The sequence below is a fragment of the Myotis lucifugus genome, unplaced genomic scaffold (genome assembly GCF_000147115.1).
Source record: "Myotis lucifugus unplaced genomic scaffold, Myoluc2.0 scaffold_198, whole genome shotgun sequence".
NCBI classification, from domain to species: domain Eukaryota; kingdom Metazoa; phylum Chordata; class Mammalia; order Chiroptera; family Vespertilionidae; genus Myotis; species Myotis lucifugus.
In genome coordinates this window covers 2394399-2418931 of record NW_005871246.1, presented here as the reverse complement: position 1 = coordinate 2418931, position 24533 = coordinate 2394399, and the positions used below count along the sequence as shown (strand labels likewise).

Genomic DNA, 24533 nt, shown 5'->3' with positions numbered 1-24533 from the left:
GCTGTTCGGTCAATTTGCATATTAGCCTTTTATTATATAGGATTATATAGGATGTATGGTTGTAGTTTAGTAATTAATAAAGAGATTGTTTACATGTGGACTACCTCTGTAAGGAATGACTTGGAAGGAGCCTCTGCTCCATGAGCCTCAGCACTGTGTGCTTGCCACAGTATTCAGATACCTACACCCCCCACCCCCAACATTAAAAAAAAAAATCCTTACCTGAGGATATTTTTCTATTGATTTTTAGAGAGAGTTGAAGAGAGAGAGAAATATGGATGTGAGAGAAATACATTGATTGGTTCCTCCAGCACGAGCCCTGACCAGGGCCTGGGCTGGGGAGGAGCCTGCAACCGAGGTACATGCCCTTGACCGTAATCGAACCTGGGACCCTTTGGTCTGCAGGCCAATGCTCTATCCACTGAGCCAAACCAGCTAGGGCCATTTATTTTTTTAAAATAAATCATAGTAACACATTTTAAAAATATGTTTTTATTGATTTATTATAGAGAGAGGAAGGGAGAGGGATAGAAAGATAGAAACATTGATCAGCTGCCTCCTGGATGCCCCTTACTGGGGTGGAGACCAACCCAGGCATCTGCACTGACCGGAAATCAAACTGGTGACTTCGTGGTTCATGGGTCGATGCTCAACTTCTGAGTCACATCAGCCAGTCCAGACAACATTTCTTAATCACATTTACAAAATCTTCAGACCCTCCTGGGGTTGCCCTGATCTTCCTGCTTGTCCTTAGTTGTGTTTGGAGGAACTCAAATGCATGTAGGAGGCTTGAATCACGTTTCTGAATTGGAGTCATCTGAAGCACATTGGTCTGAATTATGGTCCTTTGTCTTTGAGAATGGACCCATAAGTAGATTTTTTTTTTTAAAATATATTTTATTGATTTTTTACAGAGAGGAAGGGAGAGAGATAGAGAGTCAGAAACATCGATGAGAGAGAAACATTGATCAGCTGCCTCCTGCACATCTCCTACTGGGGATGTGCCCGCAACCCAGGTACATGCCCTTGACCGGAATCGAACCCGGGACCTTTCAGTCTGCAGGCCGACGCTCTATCCACTGAGCCAAACCGGTTTTGGCGTCTTTGAGAATGGACCCATAAGTAGATTGAGGGAGAGACTGAGTGATGGATTTAGGGTAGTCAGGAATGTCCTGCTGAGAGGGACCAGTGAGCACAGACAGACCAAAAATGGAAGAGAGAATGTGGGCAGTGTTGAGAGGGAAGTGTCCAGATTGAGGCCATATAGAACAGGGAAGTGGAGTGGGGGAATGGGGTGGGAGTGGAAGCAGTGTATTAGGAGGCTGTGGGAGGTGGAGAGAGGTGGGCCATCGGGGTTTTGTGAACCAAAGGGAGATTTTGGATGTATTCTGAGTTTGAGAGGAAGCTTGCAAAGTGTATAATTTTGACAAAGGTTTAATAATTGTGAGATTCCTATCAAACTCCTTGTAAAGAGAAAAGTCTGTGAATCACCCAAGCCCCAGTCCCGAGGTCCCATCTCTGTGGAGAATGACAGGCCCACCTGAGTGTTCTTTTTTCAGCCTGGCCTTTCTGGGTATTGCTTTCCAGGAAAAATTACTGAGAATAGAGATTTCTATTTGAATAGTGTCCTAAAACAAATCATCAGGTGTGAGCCTCTTTCCTGGGCTTTACTTTCCCTTTGTAACCCTAAATCAGACATCTTACAAACTTTTTGCTTGTCTGGTGTTAAGTAAAATGAAGCAAGGTAGTAAGTAATAGAATAAATGGCTTCTTCAAATGGAGAGAGACAAATTGTAAAGAGAACTGAAGTAGAAATTATTACTTTTTGCTAATTTTACTCTCTTGTTTCAGAATATATACAGTACTGCTCTGGACACACCTCTATTGGATTTAATATACAGTCCTTATCAACATCAACTTTCAGCTATGGAATCGGTAAATATTTTATTGCATTGCCTCTCATCAGTTCGTGTGTGTTTATTTTCTTGTGTGTGTGTGTGTTTATTTTCATTAGTTTGTAAAAAGGAGTGTCAAAATAATGGTTCAGTCTCCAAGTTGGTTTTATTGGGCTTGATAGAGTTTTTGCTAAGTGTTTTGAATTTTGTTCTGGACTTCACTTAGATGAAAGTGTTTCAGAATAGTGGTAATGAGCTGTGTGGAGTTAATAAACAGCATCCGCGGTGTCCCAGTGAGGAATTCTTTGGAAAAATTGAACAGGTTGGTATCCGGGCCTGAAGGAAGTTTGTTTCTTTTCAACTTCCTTTATCTTATTCCATCCCCAAGTAGTCTGGAGGCTACCGGGACCCTGTGCTTGCTAACTCACTGTGTTAGTCTTGTGCTCTATGCGTCTTGCATTAACACTGCACGAAGTGGAGAGCTTTTCTAGTCTGAGAATTGTTGCTTCTGCCCTGGGGGAAGCCGTGAGGCCTGGTTGTGGTCTTGTCTGGTGTCCTGTGTGTCTGGGCAGCCAGTAGCTTCTGGGTAGTCTCGATAACTACTCCATGGTATTCCTGGAGGTTTGAGAGGAGGGGTGGCTGCTTCCTCAAGACTGGTCTCGGGTTTGACCTAACATCTGTTGCTCCTAAACAAAGCCCTTCCTTGGGAAATGTATCACATTGGCATATGCTTTATTTCCTCTGATATGTGGATTGATAACAATTGGAAAGGCAACACTTAGCTCATTTTAGTTTTTCATACCATGGCTGGTGTTAGTGTTTTTTAAGCAAGCAGTTCAAAAGTGTATCATCTATTTTGTGTTGTTGTTCCTAGCAGACATGAAGGAAATCTTTCCTGCTACTTTCTTGGCAAGTGTTCTTTAAAAAAATCTTTAAAAAGTTTTTTTTATTGATTTCAGAGAGGAAAGGAGAGATAGAAACATCAATGATGAGAGAGAATCATTGATTGGCTGCCTCCTGCACACCCCACACAGGGGATTGAGCCCTCAACCCCAGGCATGTGCTCTGACCGGGAATCAAACCATGACCTCCTGATTCATAGTTCGATGCTCAACCACTGAGCGATGCCAGCCGGGCAAGTGTTCTTAATCTAACAGAACCTATCCTTTATCTCAGCCATCAGTGAATCAGGCCACTTTGAAATGCACCTGGGTACTTTCCTTGACTTGACAAGTATTTTTTTTTTTTTTTGGAAATTGGGTTAAGGTTTGATGGAAAAGATACTTCAGTGTCTCTGAGAGTAGGCCTAGAATTGTCTCCTCTTAATCTGCAGAGTGAGGGTGTTGCTGACCAGGTGGGATGGTGATAGGCTTTGTGACACCCTGGGAATGTCTGGGAAGCATTCCCAGGATATGCATGTGGACTCAGGTTGGTTGTCTTAGGCAGTGGGTCAGCCATTGAGAGACTAGGTCTTAGTGGCTGAGCTTTGCCTTTGTTTGGAAACTATGATACTGGTCTTAATTTGTAACAAGAAAAAACAAAATGCTGCTTAAATTAGGTTCTTAATAAGTATTTGGTGATTCCTGATTAAAAGAAAACAATTATAGCAACTCTTTGCTGAAAGATTGTTGGGTTGCCCTAATTGGTTGGGTGGATTGAGAGCAATGGATATGTTAATGTTTAGAAGGTTTTTCTGACATTTGAAGGATTGGCTTTTTGACCATACCACAGTAATAGTCCAAAGTGTCTAATGCCATTTAACACTGTAGTGAACCATAAATATGCAGTTAATAATCTGCAGTGTTTGAATTGAATAAAGATAAAGGTTCGTATTAACATGAGATGCTGTTGTGACTGCCCAGCAGATAGGCAGTGGCCCTAATGTGTGAGAGCAGGGGCTCAGGCTCAAGGGTTGTAGACCCTCCATGACCTTTCCTGGCATCAAAAGGCAGAATTTAACTAGTTAACTGTCATGCATCCAAAACGGAAACCATCCCCACACGCCACGATATTTTGAATTTAATTAAAAAATCAATTTGCAATGAATATTATAAAAATAAATATATTACTGTGGAGAGCAGCTACAATGTTTGGACAGGTTCAAGCCTCAGGCTAATGAGAGGGCACAGTCCTCTTGTGGCTTGCCACGTTCAAGTCCTAGCTTGGAGGGCAAAGCCCTCCCAGCACAAAGTCTATAGTTGTAAGGTTGACCTTATGGTCCGAACCTATGGTCCCACGTGGCTAAATGATATAGGCTGGGGGAGGTGCAGCAAGTAAACAAAGCTTGATTAGGTACATGTAATGGAGTAGATTCGAAACCCACGAGAACATTGTAAACATCTTGACCACGCCCTTACTTTGCCTTCTGGAAACTGGCTATAAAATAAAGACTCAGCTTGCAGGCTGTGGCGCTGTCTCTCTCCATCAGAGAAGCAGCGTCCTACCTAGCCCCAGCTTTATTCTCTTGTCTGTCTTTTCTAAATCCTTCACTGCCCCCTCTCAGGTTCACCCACAGCTGTGTAAGCCTGGCACAATTACAATTCGGGTGTTCTTGAATATTTTCAGTTGAAATTCTCACGAAAAAAATGATTTTAAAGTTGGTCTATAGATGCTACGGCAGGCAAATGGTTAAAAAATACAATTATTTTGCAGACTCTAATACTTTTTCATTGTTACTCATATTATTCATTATTTTTACTTTTCATTTTGACCTAATTAAGGTAGAATATGAGCCATTTAGATCAGATTCAAATCACTTTTTTGGGAAGGTAGTCTTGTTAAAGCACCTTTAGTGATTTTTGGGTAGATTCTGGATTTGTTCTGCTCTGAAATGTTCTAGGCATGGCTATGGTTGGTTACAGGAGTCTGTGGAATCTGGTACTAGCTCTATGATCTTGGGCCCATGTCTTTAACCCTGTGAGCCTTGGATTCCTCCCCTGTGAGGTAGCAATGGTGATACCTATTTGAAAGGTTTCTTTAGAGATTAAATTACACTGTTTATGGAAATAGAGCTTCATGAAAATGTAAACTTCAAAATAATTAGAATTTTTTAAAACTCTAGCATAAAACTCTAATTTCAGTTGACAGTTGTTATAGTTCTCACTTTGTTAACATCTTTCTTGGTAATACCTTGGTCAAGGCCTTTCCAGAGAAGTGATGAGATTGAAAAAGCTCTTGATGACACACATTTCCCCAGGGTTAGATGGATGTACATATGAGAGTCAGAGTGAGTGAGGCCACACTGCTGATGAGAATTGTTTCCAAGCACTGACTGACAACCTAGGTGGAATGTGAATGTTACATTTACATTTACTGTGAATTAGGAATTTTGAATTATGTTTTAAAAAACAAAATGGTTTCTGAAAGTGGCATGTTAGGATAATAAAGGCAGTGTTGTTTATATGAATGGAAGCTTAGATTTAATGGTTAATATTTTTAATTGAACACCTCTACTTAAAATACTGGCTGGTGTGGTTCAGTTGGTTGGAGTGTCATCCCCTACACCAAAAGGTTGTGGGTTTGATTCCTGATTAGGGCACATACCTAGTTTGTGGGATCAATCCCCAGTTGGGAAGTATAGGGGAAGGCAACTAACTGATCAATGTTTCTCTCTCACATTGATGTCCAGGCCCCCCCGCAACACACACACTTCCCCTCTCCTTCTCTTCTCTCTAAAACCAATAAACATGTCCTTGGGTGAGAATTACAAAAATAAAATGGAAAAGTGATCACTTTTTGACGTGTTGAGATGTTGAATTTGCAAGGCACGAAGAAGAGTGATGTGCATAGACTCTCAGTGTCCCTGGAGGCAATACGGAGTTAGTGCACTCTGACCAGCCTGTGCTCACTGTAGAGCAGTGGTTCTCAACCTTTCTAATGCCATGACCCTTTAATACAGTTCCTCATGTTGTGGTGACCCCCAACCATAAAATTATTTTCGTTGCTACTTCATAACTGTAATTTTGCTACTGTTATGAATCGTAATGTAAATATCTGATATGCAGGATGTATTTTCATTGTTACAAATTGAACATAATTAAAGCATAGTGATTAATCACAAAAACAATATGTAATTATATATGTGTTTTCCGATGGTCTTAGGCGACCCCTGTGAAAGGGTCGTTGACCCCAAAGGGGTCGCGATCCACAGGTTGAGAACCGCTGCTGTAGAGAGATTTGCACATCTGATGCTTGACCCTGCATCCCTGTCAATTTAGGGGACTGGAAGTATTGTTAGCAACAGAACCACGTCCTGCCTGAGCAGCAAGGTTGGAGGGGGCAAGGAGTGGGGGAGGGGGTCCAGTCTTTGGTGCTCCTTCTGACAGAGAATGTCTTGCCATCTGATATTGAAGCAGAGAGAGAAGCTTTCCCTAGGCAGGTCCCTCTGTACCCGCTTGTATGGTAGGACTAGCCATTCTTCCTGATCCTACCGCCATCCCAGGTTACTAATTGGCCATTAAGTGCCTTCTTGGTCAGGGCATATGCATTTGCCATGGTCTAGGCAGCTGGTTGGGTTGGATTTGTAGGTTGTTAGGAGCATGTATATCCTAATGCTAATTCATTTGTCTTTTTAACAAAGAAGTTTTTTTATGACTCAAAAATAGATAAAGCACACTTTGCTTCATTATCAGAGAGATATGCATAGCTAATTATGCCAATATAATTTACTGAATTTTTTTAGTATAATGAGTTTTTATTGTATTTTAGGGTTCTCGGGAATATTCTTTGTCTACATTCTTTTAAACTGCATATAAAGTATAGAATATTAGATATCATTTAAATTAGATTTCATTAAATGCATCTTTTTTGTTAATATAAAAGTTGGTAATTGCATTCAAACACTTTTCCCCAGAAGCTCTTGTTCCTCTAGCTCAGCCCTTGTTGATTAATAGACCTTTGGTCCTCTTATTCCAAGATATTTGAATTGCTGGAGAGTTCACATGATGGGGAGAGGATTTGGAAAGGCAGGTCAGAACAGAAGGGGAGCCTCGTCCCACAAATGGTTAAGTGCTGTGAGTTCTGGCTGTTGGACTTTTCTTTCCCTTTAAGCAGTTTCTTAAGGGCCTCTGGGCTCTGTGACCCCAACTGCACAGGGAAGGAAGGCATGCTTGGGACAGAGAAGGGTTTATGGGCTGTTTGTAATTCCTCATTTGTTGGTTATAATATTTCTATTATTTTCCTTTCATTGTTAATTACAGGGACACTCATGGAGCCAGTGTTTATTTTATTTTTTAATACTATCAAATTTTAAAGCTGACTGAAGGGATTTCCTTCATGTTTTATATTTGAAGGTAAAGAGATTTGCCTGTATCCTAACTTAGAATAGATGCTCCATAAGTCCTTCTATTAAAAATATTTTTATTGATATTTAGAGAGTGAAGAATGGTGTGGGAGAAAGAAAGAGAATCATTGATGTGAGAGCGGACAATCGGCTGCCTCCCCCATGCCCACTACCAGGGATTGTACCTGAAACCTGGGCATGTGCATTTACCGGGAATCGAACCTGCAACCTTTTGGTGTATGGGACAGTGCCCAACCAAGCCACACTAGCCAGGGCTCCATAAGTTCTTATTTTTATTTTTGTTAATCCTTACCCAAGGATACGTTCTCCATTGATTTTTTTATTTTAAAGAGAGAGTGGAAGGGAGGGAGGTGTGTGTGTGTGAGAGAGAGAGAGAGAAAAAGAGTGCGCGCTTCCTTCACAGCTCTGCTTCTTCCTTCCCCACTTTATGTTTAAACTCAGAGTCCCTGCCTTAGGCTGGGTTGAAGCTCCTGTGGGCTAAGCAGGCTCTCTGCCTGAGCAGCAATAGGAAAAGAGGTAAAGAAGGGGTTCTTTGGAAATCAAATGACACTTTCTTTGAAAGCTTTTGACTTTGTTGACCTTTTGTTAATGAATAGTTTATTAGAAAGAATAAACCCTGAGGCCTTTGTCCCTATCTAAGGAAGGTAGCAGCCACTGTCTGGATCCTTGGTATTTTTGGAAGGCAGAAAGTCAGTTAGAGGGATGAGTGGAGGGCAGTGTTTTCCCTCAGTGCCTGGTCTCTGTGGGAGCAAATGCTCAGTTGATGGTGGCCTCAGCTTGGCCAGGCATTTTACATTTGGTATGAGTGGCTAGATCATTCATTCCTACCACTATCTGTGCATTTTCTTCATCTTGATGGTGGTCAAGCTCTGTTTAAAATGTATTTTTATTCATTTTTTTGTTAATGGAAACCCGAGTTCTAAACATTGCATCTTAGTGGCTGACCAGATGCCACCTTTAGAGTCAGATGACCTTATGAGAATACCATGTGATGATTGAGTGACTATACCCACACAATTGGGTTTCATGAAATGCCTACCTTATGTTAAATTCTGCCCTGTAGCAGAATAGCAAACCGTTATAAAGTTAGTTTTGGATTCCCAGAAGTGGAATCACTGGGTCATCAGGTAGTTCCATTTTTAATGTTTTCCGTAGTGGCTGCACCAATCTACATTCTCAACAGTGCACGAGGGTTCCCATTTCTCTACATCCTTGCCAATACTTTGTTAACTTATTGATGATAGTTATTCTGACAGGTGTCAGGTGAGATCTCATTGTGGTTTTAATTTGCATCTCTCTGATTATTGATGTTGAGCAACTTTTCATATGTTTATTGGCCATCTGTGTGTTCTCTTTTGAGAAGTGTCTATTCAGTCCTCTGCGCTCCTCTCCCACCCCCTCCTTTTCTCACCTGAGGATCTTTTTGCCATTGCTTTTCAGAGAGAGTGGGAGAGAGGGAAGGAGGGAGTGGGAAGGGAGAAAGAGGGGGGGAGAGAGAGAGATGTGAGATAGACACATTGACTTGTTGCCTTCTGCACACACCCCGGGTAGGGGCGGGAGCAAACCCGCAACCCAGGTAGATGCCCTTGACCAGGAATTAAACCTGCACCTTTGGTCCACAGGCCGACACTCTAACCATTGAACAACACCATCCAGGGCTGCCCATTTTTTAATTGGATTGTTTATTTCTTATGTGTTGATTTGTATGAGGTCGTTACAATTTTGTATATTAACTTCTTACTGAATGTATCATTCACTAGTGTATCATTAGTGAATATCTTCTTCCATTCAATAGGTTGTCTTTGTTTTGTTGATGGTTTCCTTTGCTGTGCAAAAACTTTTTAGTTTGATGTAGTCCCATTTGCTTATTTTTCCTTTGGTTTCCTGTGCCCGAAGACATTTATCAGGAAAAAAAGAAATTGCTAAGAGAAATGTCAGAGTGTATCGCTTATGTTTTCTTCTAGGAGTTTTGTGGTTTCGAGTCTTACAGTTAAGTCTTTAATTGAGTATATTCTTGTTTATGATGTATGAAAGTGGTCTAGTTTCATTTCTTTGCATGTATCTGTCTAGTTTTCCCAACACCATTTATTGAGTAGATTGTCTCTATCCCTTTGTATGTTCTTGACTCCTTTGTCATATATCAATTGCCAATATAGATGTAGGTTTATTTCTGGGCTCTATTCTGTTTCATTGATATATGTGTCTGTTTCATTGATCTATAGTGTCAAACTATACTATAAGGCTATAATAATAAAAAAAGACACAGAGATCAGTGTAGTGTGGTACCTCCAACTTTGTTCTTTCTCAAGATTGTTATGGCTATTCTAGGTCTTTTGTGGTTCTATATAAATTTTTGGATTATTTGCTCTTGTTCTGTGAAAAATGCCGTTGGTATCTTGTTAAGGATTGCAATGAATCTATAGATTGCTTTAGGGAGTATGAACATTTTAATGATGTTAATTCTTCCTATTCATGAGCACCATATACGCTTTTGTTGTATCTTTAGTTTCTTTCTTCAATGTCTTATACTTTTCTGAGTACAGCTCTTTTACCTCCTTGTTTAAATTTATTCCTAGGTATTTTCTGTTGATGCAATTGTAAATGGGATTTTTTCTTAGTTTCTCTTTCTGATAGATAATTCATTCTCTCTATATATAAAAGGCTAAGTGACTGTCCGTCTGACTGTCCGATTGACCGACTGGCCAGTACATATGATGCGCACTGGCAATTTAAAAATAAATGTTGACTCGCGCATGTGCAATATATATGAAGCTCTCGCTGGCGCCAATCTAGACAGAGTAGGAATATGCCTACCTGAACCCATTTTTGGACATGGTCAGTTATATGTTGCTTTCTCTCGAGTTCGAAGAGTGTGTGATATTAAAGTTGTAAATACTTCATCACAAGGGAAAGTAGTCAAGCATTCTGAAAGTGTTTTTACTTCTTACTGTGGTATACAGAGAGATATTAGAATAAGTTTAATCAATTTATCAGTCATTGTTTTTATCAATGTTTTATATCATGATTTTATTTTTACATCATGGTTTTTGTTTTTATATCATGTCTTTGTTGTTATATGTTGTTATTGTTTATTAATCAATTTATATATTATTTTCATATGCATTTTACTAATTTTCTTTCATCTCTGACACTTCTATTATAGAGAAAGGGCTAATAGCGATATTAAAGTATTTCTTCTAATCCATTTACTTTCAATGTGCACGAATCCGTGCACTAGTTGGTGTATAAAAATGCGACCAATTTCTGTATATTTATTTTGTATCCCACTATTGTACTGAATTTATCAGTTCTAGTAGTTTTTTGGTGGACTCTTTAGGGATTTCTTTATATAATATGTTATCTGCAAACAATGACAGTTTTACTTCTTCCTTTTCAATTTGGATGCCTTTTATTTCTTCTTGTCTGATTGTGTTGCTAGGATTTCCAATACTGTGTTAAATAAGAGTAGTGAAAGTGGACAATCCTGTCTCTTATGTTGACAATTTTTATTTAAATGGGTGCTAGATTTTGTTGAATGCATTTTCTGCATCTACTGACATGATCATATGATTTTTCAAAATCCTCACCTGAGGATATGTTGAGAGAGAGAGAGAGAGAGAGAGAGAGAGAGAGAGAGAGAGAGAGAAGGAGAGAGATTGTCTCTTTTACAGACCCCAACTGGGGATAGAAACCACACCCGAGGTGTGGGCCTTGATCGGGAATCAAACCCGCAACCTTTTGGTGTACAGGATGACGCTTCAACCATCTGAGCCACTTGGTTAGGGCCATATTATTTTTATCCTTCATTTTGTTTATATCACATTAATTGGTTTGCAGATATTGAACCAATTTTGCATCCCAGGAATAAATCTCAGTTGATCATGTGTATGTATGATCTTTTGAATGTATTGCTGAATTAGGTTTGCTAATATTTTGTTGAAGATTTTTGCATCTGTGTTCATCAAATATATTGGCTTATAATTTTTTTTCTTTGTAATGTCTTTATCTGGTTTTGGAATTAGGATAATGCTGGCCTTGTAAAATGAACTTGGGAGTCTTCCCTCCTCTTGAATTTTTTGGGAATACAGTGGAACATCGTTTCTCGAACTTAATTCGTTCCAGAAGGCTGTTTGGAAACAAATCATTTTTTTCCCATTAGAAATAATGTAAATTGAATTAATCCATTCCTGACCCCAAATGATTCTGTTTTAACCTTTCTTATACAGTACATGTTTATTGTACTGTTTAATCTATAGATAAACACTTTAAAAACAAAAAGGACATGAAATGTAAATGAAAATTTAACAAAAAGGAAAGGATACAGTAAAAAAAAAAGAAAATTAATAAGTATAAGCAGCAACAAAAGGAAAACACACCACAATCTCCTGAGATTTTAACAGTGGTAAACTGACTCATATTCTTGCATTCTCTCCTTTGTTTGTCACCTGAGAGATGCTTGACTGATTATACTAGTATCAGCATGATGAAAGGATTGTCAGATTGAGAAGGGAATTGTTTGAGATGGGAGATATTTGAGAAACGAGGTTCCATTGTAGTGTGAGAAAGGTAGGTTTTAATTTTTCTTTGACTTTTTGGTAAAATTTACCTATGAAGCTATCTGGTCTAGGACTTTTATTTGTTGGGAGTTCGTTCTCCCCAGCAATCCAACCCTTCACCCAAGAAGTTTTTATTGCCTTTTTTTAAAAAAACCTTTATTGTTGAGATTATTACAGATGTTCCCCTTGCTTATCCCTATTGTCCCCCTCCACCCAGTTCCTGCCCCATCACAAGCCTTCACCATAGGGTCTGTGTCCATAGGTAATGCATATATACATATACGTTCTTTAAGTAATCTCTTCCCGCCCTCTCCCCTTTCCCTCTGAGATTCATCAGTCTGTTCCAGGTTTCCATGCCTCTGGTTCTATTTTATTTATCAGCTTATTTTGTTCGTTAGATTCCTTATTCATTTATTTTGATTTTTATATTCAGTGGTTGATGCATATGTATTTATTGCCATTTTATCATTCATATTTTTTATTTTCTTCTCCTTTCCTCCCCCTCCTCCTTCTTCTTTTCTCTTGCTACTTTTAAGATTCTCTCTTTGTCTTTCATCCTTGGCATTTTAATTAAGTTGTGTTTGTTTGGGACTCTGGGCTTCCTGGACTTGTAAGTCTATTTCTTTCACCAGGTAGGGGATGTTTTCTGTCATTTCTTCAAACAGGTTTTCAATATCTTGCTCTTTCTCTTCTCCCTCTGCCACCCCCATAATGCGAATGTTGGTATGCTTGAAGTTGATAGAGGCTCCTTACGCTATCTTCATATTTTTGGATTCTTTTTTCTTTCTGCTGTTCTGATTGGGTGTTTTTTGCTTCCTCATATTCCAAATCGTTGATTTGATTCTCGGAATCCTCTACTCTACTGTTGAATCCCTATAAATTATTCTTTTTTAAAAAAATATATTTTATTGATGTTTTACAGAGAGGAAGGGAGAGGGATAGAGAGTTAGAAACATCGATCAGCTGCCTCCTGCACACTCCCCACTGGGCATGTGCCTGCAACCAAGGTACATGCCCTTGACCGGAATTGAACCTGGGACCCTTGTGTCCGCAGGCCGACGCTCTATCCATTGAGCCAAACTGGCCAGGGCCTTATAAATTATTTTTTATTTCAGTTAGTATATGCTTAATTTCTGACTGGTCCTTTTTCATGTCTTTGACATTCTCACTAAGATCCTTGAAATTCTTAAGTCCATTGAAGCTCCCATTAATTCCCTTGAAACTCTCATTAAGATCCTTGAGCAACCTTATAACCATTGTTTTGAACTCTGTATCCAGTAGTTTGCTTGCTTCCATTTCATTTAGTTCTTTTTTTGGAGATTTCTTCTGTTCTTTCATTTGTGACATGTTTCTTTGTCTCTGCATTTTGGCTGCTTCCCTGTGTTTGTTTTTATGTATTAGGTAGAGCTACTATGTCTCCTGGAATTGGTGGAGTGGCCTTGTGTAGTAGATGCCCTTTAGGGCTCAGTGGCTCAGCCTCCCCAGTCACCCAAGTGGGGCACCCATGTGAGCTGTGTTCACACTCTTGCTGTTGGCGTCACTGGGAGGAATTGACCTCCAGGCCAGTTGGCTGTGAGTACCAGCTGCAACTACCATGAAAGAGCTGCTGTGTAGGAGACACCCTATGGAGTAGGGCTTGCTTCAGTGCTCACTTTGAGTGTGTTGCTGGTGGATGTGTAAAGTTGCAAGTTGTTATGGTTTGATGCTGTCCACTGGGTGCACTGGCTCTGGGGCCTTCTGGGTGGTGCAAAGTCAGCTATTGCCTGAGGCCACTTGGCAGGAGCTATAGAGCTATCTGCAGATGGCTGCTACTTGTGTTGGGCATGGAAATGCCCATGTGAGGCCAAGCTGTCTTTGGCCTCTTATTAATAGTTTTGAGGCCTGCTGAAGCCAGCTGATGCTTGTTTGAGAAATTTTAGGAAAGTCTGAAGCTTCAGCCAGGATAGGCCATTCATAAGGAAAAGCTCCTGCAAATAGTTTGGGTGGGGCTGCAAATTGGATGAAGCAGGTTCTCAGGGAATCACTAGAGCTGAGTGCACAGTGTGGGCCAGGCTAATGGAAACTCAGATATGGCTGTAAGTGAGCTCTGTGACGGGGGAGGTCTCAGCATAGAAACAGTGACCCATGTGAGCACCTATGTCTGCGAGAAAGCCACCCTCGATGCCAGACATTCCAGTTCCTCCCTGTATGTCCCTGTATGTCTCCTGAGCCAGAGGGAACAAGCCCGTGTAAGTTGTTTGTGGGCCCTTTATGAGGAACTGCCTGGGCCTCCAGCAGCCTCTGTGTTACTCAATCACAATTCCTGATGGTATTTTACAGCCTGAAGTTACAGAGACTTCTCTTCCCAGCTCTGGAACCCTGGGCTGGGGGGCTGGTGTGGGCCTGGTACCCCTAGCTCCTCACGAGGGATCTCCACAACCGAGACATTCTTCCCGATGGAAAAAAATGCCACGCTTGGGTGTCGGACCAGCCCAGCCCATTTTGTGCCTTCACCCCTCCTACCAGTCTAAGTCTGCTTTCTTCTTTAATTCTCTAGTTGTAGGAGTTCGATTCAGCCAACTTTTAGGTGTTTCTGAATGGTGGTTTTTCTGTATTTTACTTGTAATTTTGATGTGATTGTGGGAGTCCGTGAGTACAGGTGTTTACCTATATGGCCATCTTGGTTTTCTAGTTTTTATTGTCTTTGATGCACCATTGGTATTTCACATTATCTCCTGGTCCCAGGGAGTGCCTCCTGGTACAGGGTCCCTGTGCAGTGCTTGGCTAATGAAGAAGGGACAAATATGGAAGTGGGGGTCTGGTTTTGCCTCAACCACTCAGAACTCCATTGTCCTATCTGGGCCTCAGTTTCCTCACTGGGCCCTTGGGAGGGTCCTGAGGAAATGCAGTCCCTCACGATGCCTAAAATATCTGAGGACTGTGGCCTGGCCCTCTCCTGGGGGGACTTCCTTCCCAGCAACCCCCTCCACAATCCACACCCAATTCCCCTGGGGGAAAAAATTTACTTTTGTTAAAACTGCCTGAATGCTCTGTGGGTACAGAAACCACAAAGTGATCAGCAGAGAAAAGGGTAGAGTGACAGAGAAAAGGGTAGAGGCCCCATTTGGGGCCAGTTTCTATCCGTACACAGGTGTGTCTCCGCCCCCCCGCCTCAGCTTGTCCCAAAGCCTGCTGGGAAATTTGCTACTTGGATCTGCCCTGGCAGGGACTCCTGCACTACATGCATCTGGACCTGGCCTTCACAGACCCTCAGCTGGAAAGCACTTGAACATAAAGAAAAACAGGATGAAAATTCCAAAAGCCCCAAAGTTTCAGATGGGGCAATGATGTGGAGAGACACCTACAAGGGGGGCTCAGTAGCCTGTCTCCTCTTGGTAGTAGGAGGGATACTCCAGGACCTTCCCTGGACTTGGGCAGTTGCCAATTGACCCTGGAACTCAGTCAGCTCCTGGGTCTTGTGGTCACTACTTGGGGTTGTATAACTGCCAGCTCAGGCCAAAGACTTGGTCATTCTGGTTGGCTCCTTGCATGCAGCCCATCTGCAGAGACATGGAGGAGTTGTCACACTTGTTGGTCCCTGGCTTGGTATCATAGATGTGTTGCCCCGGTCCCGGGAGCTGTCATGATCACCTGCCTGGCACATTTGTTGGTTCCCGTTTGCAGACTGATTGTTGAGTGGTGCATGGATGGCAGGATATGGTTCTTGGGGTTGTACAGATGCCTTCTCATGCCATATGCTGTCATGCCTGACTGGTAGCACTCTTGTTGGTGCCCATCTGGAGCCTGATGACGCACTGGTCTGCCTTCATGGTGGCATTACCGTAATTCCGCTCCTGCTTCTTTGAGTACTTGATGCCAATGTTCACGCTACTCTGCAGCTCCTTTGTTTTGGCTTTCCCTACCAGAGCCAAAAGAGAGACCTGCACCTGTGTCATTTTCCACTCTCAAATAGGTTATTGGCCTCGAACAGGACCGCGGAGTTTATGCTGTAACTGACCATGGCCTTGATGAAGTTGGAGAGGTTTTCTAGGTGGTGCCAGTTTTGCATGGAGTGGTTATATTGGGGAGACAGCCTGGCTGCAGCTTATTCATGAGTATGCACAGGATAATTCTATCCTTCATACCCTTCTGGAAGTCAGGACTGATAGGCCCATGAATCCTTTGATCCAGCTGCGGAATTCCGCCTCCTTTTGAGGGTCATATTTGGACAGGTGTTGGTTCTTGACCTTGGCCGAAAGCCAAGGGCCCCTTGTTAAACTGTGTGGAGCTGGTGGCGACGGCGGGATGGATGGCCTGCTGGGTGCCTATTGGGAGTTTTTTGATTACTGCTTTGATTTCTTTTATTGTAATTGGTCTGTTTAGATTTTCTGTGTCTTGATTTAGTCTTGGAGGATTGTATATTTCTAGGAGTTTATTCATTTGGCATAGCTTATTTTCTAAAGGCCTCCAACCTGCCATCCTTTCCTTCTCTGTTTTCCAGGGAACTAGCTCCTGATCCTGGCCTTTTCTGCCCAGTCAGGTGGCTTACCTACATAGCTGACCTTTTTACACTATTTTTCCTCTTGTCTGTTTATATGACAGCCTGAGACTTAAGTAAACATGAAAGGCTTGCTGAGGTAGTGGTTTGTTTCAATTATATAATACAGTCTATGTCTTGAGGGCCTAGTCTCCTCTGGTCTTGCCAGAGCTTACTGCCACAGGAGAAGCTCAGTAAAGCCCTGTGGTGATGGTCAAAAGGAATTCGAAGGGAGAAGGTATGAGGTGTCTCAGCTGGTAACTCACTCAGCATTGGTTTGGTGACTGACTGTGTACACCAGTATTCTTCAAATAGTGCAACACCCTCAGAGTCCTGCCAGCTGTGGCCGTGGCCTCTTCCCTTTCCTCGTCTGTGGTCACACATATGCCATTGGCTCCCTGTCTGGGATTGACTTTAGAGAAAGCAACACCACTGCTTGAATCTGTAGCTGAGGAAGGGCAGCCATGACTTCCCACATAGTTATCGGCATCCTCATTCTTGATCCATAATTTATCAGTTTGAGCCTTTTTTCCCCCCAAGTTAAATGGAAGATGGAGTTTTATTGTATGAACAAAGGAGTTAATTTCTTACTCTACATGTGTTTTCCAGTGGCCCTAACACTGGTGAGCTGGGTGCCTTTGCCCTTGGGGTTAGGACAATGGCCAGTGGAAAACACACCCTGCAGTGGTTAGCCCTGTTGGGTTTCCTGAGCTTCATTCTTGCTCTCTTTCTTCAAATCTCTGTGACCATATTATTATTATTATTTTTTAATTTTATTGATTTTTTTACAGAGGAAGGGAGAGGGATAGAGAGTTAGAAACATCGATGAGAGAGAAACATCGATCAGCTGCCTCCTGCACACCCCCTACTGGGGATGTGCCCGCAACCAAGGCACATGCCCTTGACTGAAATCGAACCTGGGACCCTTGAGTCCGCAGGCCGACGCTCTATCCACTGAGCCAAACCAGTTAGGGCTGACCATATTATTTTTTATTAGTTTCTCCCATCTGCTCTCTTTATCCACCCCCCTCCTCCTTTTAATTGTGCTGACGTTTCTCAGTGTTCCCTTTGAGGCCCTTTTCTTTCATGTTTTCCCTTCGGCTGTGGGTTTCAGAGTCTCCCACCTCTCCTCTTTTGCATTTTGCTTCTGCCTCTCTACATAGCACATTGCATCCTCAGTAGCCTGGTGCTAGTGCTGTGAGCTTTGGGAAGGCACTTAGGTCTAGCTTCTTTGAAGAAGTCATTCCTGCAGATGCCACATCTGCTCTCCTGCCCCTGTGCTGCCCTTTTCTGTTTTCTGTGTCCCCCTCTCCCCTAAGACCTTAAGCACCAAGGGCTCATCTGATTTCTTCACTACAGCTGTCCTGTTTCCATAGCTCATGGTTGTGCCTTTGTATCTTATGCTCTTTTCGGGACTGCAAACTTTTGTGTCTCCTTCAGGACTGCCTATAAGTCCAGAAGCACATTGGGTGGTTCGTGATTGGGTCCACCCTCCCCTGTGTGTAGTGTTAGTGAGGCTGTGCTCTCTAGTGGTATGAAGCATGTGTCTCTGCCGTTGTGTCTCAGAGGGCGGGTCCACAGCCGCTTGGCTGACCGGGATGAGCGGCGATCCCACAGCAGGCCGATCCCCGCAGGCCACGCCCCCACCAGTGCACAAATCCGTGCACCAGGCTTCTGGTCAATTATAAGGTAGTGAAAATTGAGAGAACAGATTCGGGGGGGGGGGGGGCTACTCTGAAAATCATTTAGAAATAACCATAGAGAAATATTAAAAGGGAGACATTTTAAGTTTTTCCTCCCCTTTTGCCCCAGCAGTCTCCAAATTAATCAGTGGGCGGTTGTGCAGGAGAACATATATATTAAAGCACTCCTCAAACTGACAGTCTCCAGCCCATCAATATAGAAACAGGCAGCCTCCCTGGGACGGGTCTGGAGCATATCTGTGTCACAGGGCACAGGCAGAGACTAAGATAACAGAGCAGAAGAAGCAGAAGCCAAACCACAGCACAGGTACGACTGGAAATCAAAGCTGGACAAAAAAGTTGTGGGCTGGGCATTATTGAGGGGATAAGTTGTTGTTATATTGATTCTAGAGAGGAAGGAAGAGTGAGTGAGAGATAGAAATATCAATGACTAGAGGCTCGGTGCACGAAATTCATGCACATGGGGAGGGGGCCCTCAGCCCGGCCTGCTGCGCTTGCCACCGCCGCTGCGCTTGCCAGCCCTGAGCCTGGCTTGTGGCTGAGGGGTCTGACCACCTGGGGGAAGCTCCTGCGTTGAGCGTCTGCCTCCTGGTGGTCAGTGCGTGTCATAGCGGCTGGTCATTCTGCTGTTCGGTCGATTTGCATATTAGACTTTTATTATAGAAATATCAATGATGAGACAGAATCACTGATCGGCTGCCTCCTGTATGCCCAACACTGGGGATTGAGCCCGCAACCCGGACATGTGCCATGACCAGGAATCAAACTGAGACCTCCTGGATCATAGGTTGACGCTCAACCACAGAGCCACCAGCAGCTCTGGGAACGCATTTTCAGCCTCCATCACTGGGGTCACCATCACAGAGCTTTGGGCCTAAGTTTACCTATGTATTATGATTTGTTGGCTTCTCCCGATCTGGCTGTCCCTCACTGAGCCTGGCTCCCTGAAATCACACAGACCCTCCAGGAAGCCAGACCACTAGAGACATGGTCTCAGACTTGGTTGGAACCGTCAGGCTCTGAGTTCTTGGAGAGTCCCATCAAGACCAGATAGGATTTAGCCACACAGTGATTATTTTAAAGCTGCTTTGTGGCTGGCCTGAGTTGGCACATGTCAGATATTTCATACATTTTAGGCCATAAGGAGTGTTATCTTTACTTATCCAGGAGGAATTTTTTTGAAGTGTTTTATCTGAAGAGTTAAGGAACATTTCACATTGTGTAGTTCATAGTATCTCTACATATATTAATGTGAAGATCCCATTTAAAGTTACTTACTGTCCTAGTCATCTGGTTGACCTCCTGGAGCAGTGCACAGTTAGAGATCCTGGGGTTGAGGCCCCAGGGCCTGCTCTAAACATGACTCAGAGGCAAGAGAAGATTCAGTTGAAAGGTTAGTGGGGATGTTCCTATACGTCTCTATTTTGTCTCTATGGGGGTGGTTAATTAGAAACTAGTATCAGTAAAGTAACTCCCATTTTTTTCTACAAAGAGCTGGTTAAAATAAAGTATAGGTATCCAAACACAGTGGCCAGGCTATTGCTTTCTTTTGATGAAAGTCAGTATTTATGTGCAATGAACTAGAAATCTTATCTTTATTCTAAGAGTTATGCTATGTAGTGTCTTTTAGAAAAATATTTTCCTATTATTGAAGTAGTTTATGCACATTGAACAAAATTTAAGTGTATTAGTTTGTCATGGCTGCTGTAACATAGTCCCCCACACTGGGCAGTTTAAACAGCAGACATTTATCTCCCCACAGTCCTGGAGGCCAGAAGTCCGAGACCAAGGTGTCAGCACTGAGGATAATCTGTCCAGGCTCTGTCCCAGTCCTGCTGATCTGCTGACAATCTTTGCTGTTCCTTGGTTTGTAGAGCATTGTTCCATCTCTGCCTCCATCTTTACATGGTGTTCTCCCTGCTTGTGTCTCTGTGTCCAAATATCCCCTTCTTATAAGGAAACCAGACATATTTGTGTTAGAACCCACCCTATAATGATCTCATCTTGACTACATCTGCAATGCCCCTTTTCCCAAATAAAGCCACATTCTGAGATACTGGGGGTTAGAAGGATCCCAATATATCTTTTCAGGGGGATACAATTCAACTAATAACACTTAGTAAATGAAGTTAAATATAAAGAAAACAAAAATATGTGTAATCCTCCTGGTCGGTGTGGCTCGCTTGGTTGAATGTTGTCCCATGCACCAAGTGGTTGCTGGTTAGATTTCTGGTCAGGGCACATGCCAGAGTTGCAGGCTTGATCCCTAGTAGGGTATGTCCGTGAGGCAGCTGATGGATGTTACTGTCTTACCGATGTTTCTCTCTCTCTCTCTCTCTCTCACTCTCCTTTTCTCTCTCTAAAAAAAAACACAAAAAAACAAGATCAATAAAAAATGTGCAATCCGACCAAATTTAAACATCTAAATGGAAAATTTTTAATGTTATACTTTTCACAAAATAAGGACTATGCTGTACATAATTTCATATTCTGCATTTTAAAACTTAATATTAATTTCCCATGATATTAATCTTCAAAACGTGGCTTTTAATGTTTTTTTCAATGTAAAGAGAAATAATGTATCTGATAAAGTTTTAATTTTCGCATTTTCTGTAGAAGGGACCTTGTCCATTTGGCACCTTGGTTTCTTTTTCATCTTAGTGGGAGCACACAAGGCATCAGCACAGTTAGCAGGTGCTTTATTATTATTACTTTTTAAATCCTCACCCGAGGATATTTTTCCTTTAATTTTAATTTTTTAAATATATATTTTTTATTGATTTCAGAGAGGAAAGAAAAGGGAAAGAGAGATAGAAACATCAATGGGGAGAGAGACTCATTGATTGACTGCCTCCTGCATGGCTCCCACTGAGGATCAAACCTGCAACCCGGGCATGTGCCCTTGACTGGAATTGGCCCTGGGACCCCAGTTCACAGGCCGATGCTCTATCCACTGAACCAAACGGGTCAGGGCACCATTGATTTTTAGAGAGAGTGGAAGGGAGAGAGAAACATGGATATGAGAGAGACACATTTATTGGTTGCCTCCCACATGCAGGGATCAAGCCTGCATCCGAGGTACGTGCCCTTGACCGGGAATTGAACCCATGATCCCTAGGTCTGTGGGTCAATGCTCTAACCATTGAGCATCCGGCAATGGGTGGCAGGTGCTTTATGAGGGTGGGCAGAGATGACTTGAGCTTGTCTGTGAACCTCAAGAGGTCAGAGACCATATTAAAAGCAGGTCTGGAGGTTGGAGGAGCATCATGAGGTGGGGTGCCTGGGCAACCAGCTGGGTGGGGGACCAGGGCCCGGTGCTATCTAGGCCAGTGATGGCGAACCTTTTGAGCTCGGCGTGTCAGCATTTTGAAAAACCCAAACTTAACTCTGGTGCCGTGTCACATATAGAAATTTTTTGATACTTGCAACCATAGTAAAACAAAGAATCAACCAAAAAAATGAGTTCACGTTTCACCTCTGACACGCGTGTCAAAGGTTCGCCATCACTGATCTAGGCTGTTCTGGTTGTTCAGGCTGTTCTTGATGGGGCCCCTTCTGGGAAGGCATTGCCTGTGTTATGTAAATCAGTCATTCTGTTTATTGGGGCCCTCTCTTGGGACCTCAGTTCTCCCTGGGAACTGACCCAGTAAGTCCTGCTGCACATTGTGTTTTTTTGGCAGGAGGATCACTAAAACAAAACAAAACAAAACAATTTTTTTTTTTTATTGTTTCAGAGAGGAAGGGAGAGGGAGAGAGATAGAAACATCAATGATGAGAGAGTATCATTGATCGGCTGCCTCCTGCATGCCCCCTACTGGGGATCGAGCCTGCAACCCAAGCATGTGCCCTTGACCAGAATCCAACCCGGGACCTTCCAGTCCGCAGTCTAATGCTCTGTCCACTGAGCCAAACCAGTTAGGGCCCAAACTATTTTTTAGAGCAATTTTAGGTTCACAGCAAAATTGAGAAGTGCAAAGATTTCCCATATACATCCCCCTCCCAGGTTTCCCCATTATCAACATTCTCCCACCAGAGTGGTATAGGTATATTTTTTTATAATCAGTGAACCTATATTGACACATTATCACCCAAAAGCCACACTTTACGTTAAGGTTCACTCTTGGTGGTGTACATTTCTAAAAGTTCATTGTACAGAATAGTTTCACTGCCCTAAAAATCCTCTGCTTTCTACCTATTCATTGCCTCCCTTTAATTCCTGGCAGCTACTGATCTTTTTACTGTCTCCATAGTTTTCCCTTTTCCAAAATGTCCTATGGTTGGAAGCCTACAGTATTAAGCCTTTTCATACTGGTTTCCATGGCTTGACAGCTTAATTTTCTTTTTTTTTTTTTTTTTTAGTGCTGAATAATATTCTATCATCTGGATTTCCTACAGTTTATCCATTCTCCTACAAAAGGGCATCTTGGATCACTTTTAATCATCTTTCCAATCTTCTCTGATGGAGAAACAAACAATAAACAAAGCCAGCTGCTGACTTCTGAACTCAGTTCTGGCTTCTCTGTGAACTGCCTGGAAGAGAGGGGCTATTCCCTCCCAAAGCTTGTGCTGTGTTGTGTCCCCAGTTTGTTCCAAAAGCCCTGGACTGTAACAGGAGGATATTGCTTAGGAATGATACAGACCTTAGGGAACACCTGAAACATCTTGCATGGAAACCATTCCCACAACATTTTAAACACTGCAGAGTTGGTGATGGGAGAGAGGGAGTGAGAAGGATGGCCTTAGACTGTAGTCTCGCTGGGATGTCTGAGAGGTCCATGCACTTAGTCTAGAGATGTGTGAGGTCCTTGCTGGATTCCTTGGGACAATGTACGCCACTGTGTCAGCCAATGTGCCTTTGCCCAGGCCACAATTTTTGTTTCAGAGACTAGACTAGTAATTCTTTTTTTAAAAATATATTTTATTGATTTTTACAGAGAGGAAGGGAGAGGGATAGAGAGTTAGAAACATCGATGAGAGAGAAACATCGATCAGCTGCCTCCTGCACACCCCACACTGGGGACGCGCCCGCAACCAAGGTACATGCCCTTGACTGGAATCGAACCTCGGACCTTTCAGTCTGCAGGCCGACGCTCTATCCACTGAGCCAAACCAGTCAGGGCTAGACTAGTAATTCTTAACCTGGATTTAGATTTTTAGCTGCTTAAAATGTCATCAGATTCTTGAAACATAATTTAATTTTATTCATGGCCCTTTCTGATCATTTTTGAGAGTGAGCTCTGCACACTGATTCAGCAACAGGATTCCTGCTCAGCCCCCCATTCTCCCACCCCTGTCTTGTCCGAGGTGGAATCCTACCTGGCGGAATACATGTCCAGAGGTGAAAGATTGTGTCCTGGGCTGGTAGCCAGCTTGGGATGACTTGGAACCAGTGCACTCAGCCTGTGCTGCAGCCTTTCCTTTAGGCTTTTATCCTTGTCACACCCATTACATAATTCTGGATCCTTTTCATTTTGACATTCAAGGGACAGTACTGGGTCTGGGTCTAGAAAAGGAGTCAGAAAAATTTGAAATAGTGTGTCTTATCCTTGCTGAGCAAAAGGGACACATTCCTGGTCATGCCTCAGCCTGAGGCAAACAGGCTTCTTGTGTACCCAGTTCCCATCCCATTGCCCAACTGGACGTGCTCTATTGGTCTTCACACATCTTAGTTGGAGGTGGCTACATTTTCTCTTCCTAAAGAAGGAGCGTAGACAGCAGAAAAGTCCACCTGGTGGGACCAGGCCTGCCTCTGTGCTCCTGACATGGAACAACCCTGTGTTGGGCATCTGGAGTTACCCCAGGGAGACGGCCAGAAAGCGACACTTCTTTGGGAGAATTGCTCAGATTACATCTAGTTAATAGCATTTATGGTGGGATTCAGGGAGCGGGATACACAGTTGAAAGGGTATTGTCATAGGTGAGGTCTTGACAGGCTCTGTGATGGAAGGCAGGGTCCTGGACTCTCTCCTGTCCTGGGCCCTGTCCTCACACTTTACCATCTCAGAACTCTATAAAAATTTTTTTATTAGAGGAGAGAGAGATTTGTTGTTCTACTTATTTATGCATTTATTGGTTGATTCTTGTATGTGTCCTGGTGGGATAAAACCCACAACCTTGTCATATCAGGGGCAATGTTCTAACCAACTGAGCTACCCAACCAGGGTTTAGGAACTCTTTATGCTATAAATACTGAGGAGTCAAAGGAATTTTTTTGTCTATATGGGTATATCTGTTGATAAAATGTTTATTTTCTAATAGGAATGATAAACCCATTGCATATTACTCTAAATAACAAATCTTTACTAAAAATAACGGTTATTTTCCAAAACAAAATATTGGTGATTATCATATATTGCCTTGGTTAAAGTATACAAATATGTAGTTGGAATATGGAAGAGTATTTGAATAGCTTCTTGACATAATTTTAGAGTGTTTTTTTTTTTTTTTTGATATGACAGCAAAACTGGACAAATGGTCACTTAGGGAAAGGTCAGTGGTAGCCTGAAACCTCCATTGAGTCATGGAATGTTGCTTTTCAGCTACATTTAAACCCACTGTCCT

The 24533-nt window shown here is 42.5% G+C and overlaps 1 long non-coding RNA gene and 1 pseudogene across 1 annotated transcript; one reads left to right on the top strand and one right to left on the bottom strand.

The window, feature by feature from the left end:
- The first annotated feature begins 1850 nt into the window (after window positions 1–1850).
- On the top strand, window positions 1851–22479 carry LOC111827667. Its single transcript, XR_002831319.1, has 3 exons — window positions 1851–1935; window positions 19735–19838; window positions 22332–22479. It is a non-coding gene; the product is annotated as an uncharacterized LOC111827667 (long non-coding RNA).
- LOC102435664 lies at window positions 14943–16584 on the bottom strand (annotated as a pseudogene).
- Window positions 22480–24533: the final 2054 nt, after the last annotated feature.